The sequence below is a fragment of the Bison bison genome, unplaced genomic scaffold (genome assembly GCF_000754665.1).
Source record: "Bison bison bison isolate TAMUID 2011002044 unplaced genomic scaffold, Bison_UMD1.0 scf7180017864471, whole genome shotgun sequence".
In the NCBI taxonomy this organism is placed as follows: Eukaryota; Metazoa; Chordata; class Mammalia; order Artiodactyla; family Bovidae; genus Bison; species Bison bison.
The window spans coordinates 30,520,807-30,529,094 of record NW_011495032.1 but is presented as its reverse complement, the minus strand read 5'-3'; the positions used below and the strand labels follow the sequence as shown (position 1 = coordinate 30,529,094).

The following is an 8,288-nucleotide window of genomic DNA, read 5'->3' as shown; positions in this document are numbered from 1 at the left end:
TCCAAGATCACTGCAGATGGTGATTGCAGCCATGAAATTAAAAGACTCTTACTCTTTGGAAGGAAAGTTATGACCAACCTAGATAGCATATTGAAAAGCAGAGACATTACTTTGCGAACAAAGGTCCGTCTAGTCAAGGCTATGGTTTTTCCAGTGGTCATGTATGCTTGTGAGACGGACTGTGAAGAAAGCTGAGCACCGAAGAATTGATGCTTTTGAACTGTGGTGTTGGAGAAGACTCTTGAGAGTCACTTGGACTGCAAGGAGATCCAACCAGTCCATTCTGAAGGAGATCAGCCCTGGGATTTCTTTGGAAGGAATGATGCTAAAGCTGAAACTCCAGTACTTTGGCCACCTCATGCGAAGAGTTGACTCATTGGAAAAGACTATGATGCTGGGAGGGATTGCAGGGCAGGAGGAGTATGGGATGACAGAGGATGAGATGGCTGGATGGCATCATTGACTCGATGGACGTGAGCCTGTGTGAACTCCGAGAGTTGGTGATGGACAGGGAGGCCTGGTGTGCTGCGATTCATGGGATCGCAAAGAGTCGGACATGACTGAGTGACTGAACTGAACTGCACTGAATCTTGTCCTAGTGAATCCTTCCACTCTAAGACCACCAGAAAGTACAGAAACTAATGTTGCCTGAATATTGCAGGACGAACCCTTGAGTAAATTAAAACCTTATCTCAGAGCTTCCAAAACTGATTGCTGTCACCACTCTCTCCACTAGTTTGTTGGTTTCTAATGAGAGGAGATCAAAGAGACTGTGGTGACCTTTTTCCTGGTACCAACAGACGACACCTGTCAGTATCCTGTACCCTGCTTTTGAGTTCTCAAAGCACTTACATTATGTCATTTGATTTGCACTCCAAAACAATCATTGGAGGAGGTAGGACAGGAATCCTTATTTGACCTACATTCAAAGAACTAGAATTCAGGTTCAGATGACTTGACAAGTAGTAGTGGTGCATGGACCCTTCAAACTCAGGTCTTCTAATTCCAGACCTTGTGGTCCAGAAGTAATTACCCTTCACTAAAAGGTCAGATATCGTATCTGTATTTTCACTGTAGTGGGGTCATATGAAACCTGGGCATGTCATCTTAAGAAACAAGACTGAAAGTTGTGGGTCAACTTTGTTATTTTGTTTGAATCCCATATATACTGGTATTTGTCCCTCTATCTACCTGTCACCGCCCCGCCCACCAAAAAAAAGTTTAGTTAGTTTTAGTTTATTTGGATATACCTTAATAGCTGAAGCATGTTTGAATTACCTATAGTTACATCTAACTTGAAAATATTCCTTTCAGTTCTTTTGACAGAAACACTTATTTGCAGGGTTAGTTTTTTTTTTTTTTTTTTTAAGCAAACATTTTTACAAGTGTTTCTATTTATCGGCTAAATGAAAAATGATGTCTTTGGTAAACATTAGTGAAAGGTTAGGGCAATTAGGACTATGTAAACATTTTTGAAAGCACTTGTTTGGCCAAAATGGAGTCACAGTTATTATCCCCTTGCAGACATTCCAAGCAGTGTGTCCAAGGTCACTTCAGAGAATTGAGGTTAGCTAGTTAGAACAGCCTTTTATTCTGTTTGTTCAGGCACCTCTCATCCACCATTCCCTTAGAGAATTTACAGTGACACAGAAATAGTACAGAGGTGATTTTTTTTTTTTTTGTAAATTAAGTATATTTAGCAATTAACTTTCTGAGTTGTGGGATACACAAATAGAAAGATTTAAAAATAATTATTAAAGTTCTTACTGTTTGAAATTAACATTCAAAGTACCTTATGTGTAAAATTCTAGCTGTGTTATCTCAAGGTAATTAGTTTGCTATTGTTCTACTGGCTGGTATGTGCATTTTAGAGGCTGATTTCCACTCACTTACTGACCATATTAGCTTGGATAAGGTACTACTGCATTTCTTTAAATCTCAAGTCCCTTATCTGTAAAGTGGTAATAATTATAATAGCAGCAACTCTCCAATAGGGTTGCTGGGAGGATTTAACAGCGTAATGAAGATACAAGGCTTCACATAATCACTTTAGTAAGTGTTCAATAGCACTTTTTTTCCAGTAGTCATGTGTGGATGTGAGAGTTGAACTATAAAAGAAAGCTGGGCACTGAAGAATTGATGCTTTTAAACTGTGGTGTTGGAGAAGACTCTTGAGAGTCGTTTGCACTGCAAGGAGATCCAACCAGTCCATCCTAAGGGAAATCAGTCCTGAATATTCTTTGGAAGGACTGATGCTGAAGCTGAAACGTCAATACTTTGGCCATCTAATGAGAAGAACTGACTCATTGGAAAAGACCCTGATGCTGGGAAAGATTGAAGGCAAGAGGAGAAGGGGATGACAGAGGATGAGATGGTTGGATGGCATCACCGACGCCATGGACATGAGTTTGAGTAAACTCCAGGAGTTGGTGATAGACAGGGAGGCCTGACATGCTGCAGTCCATGGGGTTACAAAGAGTCAGACGTGACTGAGTGACTGAACTGAAACTGAACTGAACTGAAGTGTTCAGTAAATGTTACAATGACTTAAATCTTGGTCTTGGCATAGGAGCTATAAGAACTCTATGTAGTTTTTTAAACTTTTGGTTAAATACACCCTTCCACATTTAAAGTATGTCCATCTACACTCAAGGAGTCCTCTTCAGGGCATTTTTGAAGACTTTAATAGTAGTCATTTCCGATGCTGGGGAACTATTTGAATCCCAACTACCGTAAGCTTGTCATCCTAATGTCAGATCAAAACAGTCAGAGAAATAGGCCAATCAGAGCTCCAGAATTCAACTTCAGGGGGTTTTGGCATTGCAGACTTGTTTAGTAAAAATCCGTTTCATACCAATGATAATAGTCTATGCATGTGTGCATGCTCAGTCGTATCTGACTCTTTGTGACCCCATGGACTGTAGCCCGCCAGGCTCCTCTGTCCATGGGATTCTCCAAGCAAGAATACTGGAGCGGGTTGCCATGCTGTCCTTCAGGGCATCTTCCCAACCCAGGGATCAAACCCAGGTCTCTTGTGTCAGCAGGTGAATTCTTTACTACTGAGCCACCTGGGAAGCCCAATGGTCCGTAATAAAAGAAATTTAAACCAAGATTTAGAGATGAAAATGTAGTTTTTAGTGTTCTTCCTTTTCATACTTTGTAAACTTTTCCTCTGTCTATATGATGGACAGAGAATTTTTTGGCCTATGTGTTATACTTAGTAAAATAGCAAAGACTTTTCTTATTTTTACCTTGCCTTGTCCTTATCTTTGAGGGTCAAAGACAATGTTTTGTCTGCTTTTGGCAGCCTCATTTGTTTCCTGAGAGAATTGGTAAGAGGCTGCTAGGTAGCCAACCAAGGTCATTGTCAAAAATTGAGTCCAAAAGGGAGGGAGAAGTTGTGGAAGCAGCCCATCATCACTGGGTACCTCCATCCTTTCAAATAAGAAGTGAGTCACCTTCTGCTTAGACCTTATTGTGGGTTTGGTACTCTCTGGGTGCCATTTAACAAAGATCTGGGCTCATATTTAAGAAGGTTCAAGTGTACCAAGGAAAGAAAAAAAAAATCAGATAATTACTTCTCGTGTACATTCACCCTAAATGCCCAGAGGAACCAGTTCTGTGAATACGTGCTCACATATAAGCTGGTTGTTGCTTTAAAGGTTAAAGTGGTGAGTATTCTCCCTTCTGCTAATCAGCTGTGGTGACCTAAGAAATTAAGTCAACAGGAAGTGAGGCATGGGTTCATTTCTCATGACATCTCAGCCACCCAGCAGAGGCTTCTCTTGGCCAGGGATGTCCCCATGGGTCGTATAGCCTTGGGCAGCTTGTGAGGAAGCACTTTGCATGCATGCCTCCCATTTGTGCAGTGGTGAGTTCGCGTTGAGCTCACCCTTTGGTGGGATCTTTCAAGATATTCCGGTAAGTTGACAGCTCCATGCCAGAAGCAGCATCTTTTCTAGAGCAGGTCTGATTAGTTTTGTTTGTACATTTGTTTCCTTTGTCTTTGGTTTCTTTTAGCTGAAGTCATCTCTGTATACATGTTGTTATGTGATTTAATTGTGTTTTGTCACTTAAGACCTTTTATTGTCCCTCGATTTGTGATGAGTCTTATTTATGTTCTTGTGACACCTTTTGTATACTTTTGTTAGACTGCTTTTTATACTTGGTTTTGTTGTATTTCCCCATAAGCTTTTTGAGGGCAGAAGCTGTGTTTTGTGACCATAGTATCATCTAACATAGTGTTTGGATACTTGGTCCATCCTCTGTGATTGCTTGTTGAGTATAAATGTTTGTGTGTTTAGGAATCTACTAGCTTCTAATAGGAATAGTAATTGTTTTAGATTTTACAAAAATTTCACATATATTATCTGCATTTGTGCATTACAGCTCTCTAATGGAGAGATGCTTTGAGGGATATAGGCATTGGCAGGATTTCAACTTTGCAGATAAGAAGGGTCAAGAAGTCCTGAGTCAGCCTGACTTACTGGAGGTCATTCAGCTTAGAAGGCAGTGCTGAGCTATCAGCCCTCTCCTGGTGTCAGCAGTGTGTGTTCTTCCTGTTGCTACACCTCTGTCCCATCAAACAGACTCAAAACTGGGTGGCTCATGGATTGGATTCAACTTACTTAGTCCTTGTTTATGGTCCTTCTAGCATCAGGGGCCCTGAGTGATTTAAGGTGATTTAAAAGGTAGTGGAACTTGTACTCAGTAATTAAACAGGGATTACTGGAACTTCTTTTTCTTTCCCATGGGGCCTTCGACTGACAATAGGTGAGTTATTTTGGTCTCTTTCATCATCTCTAAAAAATAATCCTGCTTCTCTACTTACCTCTCTTTGTTGAGATTACTACAAAATTTTATCAAGAAGCTTATCAAGTGATTTATAAACCACACACTAAACCATGCACATGAAGACAGTTACTCTCAATGAAGTCAAATAGTTGAGCTGATGACATGTTTAAATCTAAAGAGGCTAATCTAGAAAGCTACTTCCCTAGCTTTTAGGGTGTCTTGCACAGCTGGGTCTCAGTGGATGTCCTTGGCGGGCCGTTGCCTTCGTCGTGGAGGTTTCGTGCTAGCTGGTTTAGCTGAGACGGCGCCTCCACGTTGCAGTTGTTCAGTTGCTAAGTCATGTTCGTCTCTTTGCGACCCCGTGGACTGCAGCACCCCAGGCGGCTCTATCATCCACTGTCCCTTGGAGTTCGTTCAAAGTCCTGTCCATTAAGTTGGTGATACCATCCAGCCATCTCATCCACCTTGTACTAGTCAATGATTCCTTGCTGCAGTTGGAGGCTGACTCTAGCGCATGTGGTTTTTATGATGGAACTTGTCACTGTCTTCACCTCCGTCCTAGGATGAAGGTAATTTGAGTGGTTCCTTTGTATGCTTTTTTAATCACTATTTCCTGCCATGGAGGTAAAGGGAAATGAAAAACATTGAGTCTGCATTTTTAGACACTTAAGTAACTGAAGTTTGTGTCTGTTTTGTTGCTAAAACCAGGTCATTTTGGTTTTATGAAAATGGGCTTCTGAATCAGAAGCCTTAGCTTTCCAATCCAGTGGTTGACATTGAGGCATAATAACGTTACTGCCTTCAAGAACAGAGCAGTTGGAAATTTGAGATGCCATACTTATATTTCGTTTGCTTTCTGGGAAAATACCTTGGGGTGTCACACGTCTCAATGATTTTCGCAAGTGACAAACAATAATCACAGAGATGGACTGGAAAATGCTTTAGGTTGATTGCCTGAGGGTATTTCAAAGGGAACGTGTCCTTCCTGGTATTAGAAAGAGCTTGAGCTCTAAATCACTGGGAAATTTGACCAGCTGAACTACGAATTTGGAGTGGTTCTCAGAGTAATTCCTAAGGGTTGCATAGGTGCTTTTGTTTTCATAAAAGGTCTGAGTGAGGTCTCTGCTACCTGACCTTTGCCATGTTATTTTTAAACCCAGTTTTAATAGCTTGGAAGCTTTTTCTAACCAAGAAAAAAAATGTAAAAGCTCAAGTCAGTGTTTTGGAAATCATGTCAGATTTTACTTAGATGAGCTTATGAATTCAAATATATTTTTGCCAGAAAACCAGAGTGCTGTTTATATGTATAGATGTCAGTACTTTGAAAACAGACTTCATGTAGTTGTTCATTCAGCCAGTATTTACTGAGCACCCACTGTGTACTGGGCTTCTGAGGTGGTGCAGTGGTAAAGAATCCGCCAGCCAAGCAGGAGACATGGGTTCAATCCCTGGGTCGGCAAGATACCCTGGAGTAGGAAATGGCAACCCACTCTAGTATTCTTGCCTGGAAAGTCCCATGAGCAGAGGAGTGTGGCAGGCTATAGTACATGGGCTGCAAAGAGTCAGACACGACTGAGTGACTGAACCCCCGCCCCGCCCCCAACAGACACACACACACATTGTGTATTAGCCATAGTGTTAGGTCCAGTGAGGGCTGTAAACATGCGATGGGGTAGAATTGCTGTTCTTAAGTTGCTGTATGTCCAGTAGGGTAGGCGTGCGACTGCAGGAATCTTGGTATCTTTGCACCTCAGATTCCTCATCTGTAAAAATGGGAATAATGGTACCACTTTAAACATGGTGAAGCTTACAGATATAAAGTACTAAGCAATGTACTTGGCATAAAATATGCTTTTGATAATTTATCATCACCCTCATTTCAGAAAGAACAGGCACTGTGCAATGTAAGCTGTGGGCATGGTACCAAAGACGTTCTGTAGACGGTTGAAGAAAGAGCAGACCGTTTTAGGGTAGGAATCAAAGAAAGCTTGTGAAAGAGGTGCCAATTGAGCTTGAAGAGTGGATGGAATTTCAGTAGGTAGAGGTGGGAGATGATACCTCAGAGAAAACTGTAAGCAAAGTGTTAGAGTTGGGAAAGCCTAAAATTTGAGCAGTAGTATTCCAGTTTGGAGGAAAAGAATGTCTTATGAAAGCGAAGTGGAAAGTTGGAGAGCAAGCTAGTTCCAGACTGTGAAAGGCCTAGATTAGAGAGTTGTGCCATCATCAGTGGGAGCTGTACTGAAGGGTTGTATTTGCTTCTGTCTCGCCAGTAACTTAGACCGCACACAGCCCATAGTGAGCAGTCAGCAAATAATCATTGAGTGAATCACTGAGTTGGCTTGAGACAAGTTGAACTTCATTTGGCCAGAAGATAAGTCAGGTAAAAATGTCTTACAAAAAGTTGGGAACATGGGACCCAAGTCCCATGAAGACTGAAGGTGGAAGTTTGGGAGGTATGAACATGGAGGTAATTATTGAAGGACAGTGTGGACAAATTGACCTGAGCAGTACATGTGGCCATGGTCAGAGAAGAGAGTTGAGGTGAGGAGACCAGTAAGGAAAGGCAGAAGATGGAACCAAGAAGGGGAGGGAAGAAGAAGGAGGGAAACAGAGACCTCGGTGCCTGTGAATCCCGAGGAGGAAAGGTTTGAGGAGGGGCTGGTTGACAGGCTCAGGGCAGGTCAGGGCTTTGCAGTGAGGGAGCTAGTGGTGGTGTAGTGAGGAGGTCCCTGGACTCAGTGGAAGAGAGTTCAGTCAAGAGGGGCCTGGTGCCAGGCTATAGGTCTTGCTGGACACAGCACACTCTGGCACATTTTTTTCTTTTCAACGTTAGTTGTTTATTGGTATTTGCTTTTTGAGCATATATCTAAACAGATCGTATGCCCAAACTGTATATATAATCTTATTTCAATTAAATATTCAGTTCAGTCACTCAGTCGTGTCCGGCTCTTTGCAACCCCATGAATTGCAGCACGCCAGGCCTCCCTGTCCATCACCAACTCCCGGAGTTCACTCAGACTCACGTCCATTGAGTCAGTGATGCCATCCAGCCATCTCATCCTCTGTCGTCCCCTTCTCCTCCTGCCCCCCAATCCCTCCCAGCACCAGAGTCTTTTCCAATGAGTCAACTCTTCACATGAGGTGGCCAAAGTACTGGAGTTTCAGCTTTAGCATCATTCCTTCCAAAGAAATCCCAGGGCTGATCTCCTTCAGAATGGACTGGTTGGATCTCCTTGCAGTCCAAGGGACTCTCAAGTCTTCTCCAACACCACAGTTCAAAAGCATCAATTCTTCGGTGCTCAGCTTTCTTCACAGTCCAACTCTCACATCCATACATGACCACTGGAAAAACCATAGCCTTGACTAGACGGACCTTTGTTGGCAAAGTAATGTCTCTGTTTCTCAATATGCTGTCTATGTTGGTCATAATTTTTCTTCCAAGGAGTAAGTGTCTTTTAATTTCATGGCTGCAATCACCATCTGCAGTGATTTTG

The 8,288-nt window shown here is 42.2% G+C and overlaps 1 protein-coding gene across 4 annotated transcripts in view; it reads left to right on the top strand.

The window, feature by feature from the left end:
* PLEKHM3 (pleckstrin homology domain containing, family M, member 3) overlaps positions 1-8,288 on the top strand; it is a 224,568-nt gene that overhangs the window by 9,462 nt on the left and 206,818 nt on the right. The window contains exon 1 of one of the 4 annotated variants that reach the window (XM_010861067.1): positions 3,748-3,921. The exons of the other annotated variants lie outside the window; for them this stretch is intronic. The gene's annotated coding sequence lies outside the window, so the exon portion shown is untranslated. Of the gene's footprint in view, positions 1-3,747; positions 3,922-8,288 lie in introns of those variants that run through there. 4 annotated transcript variants of the gene reach the window in all.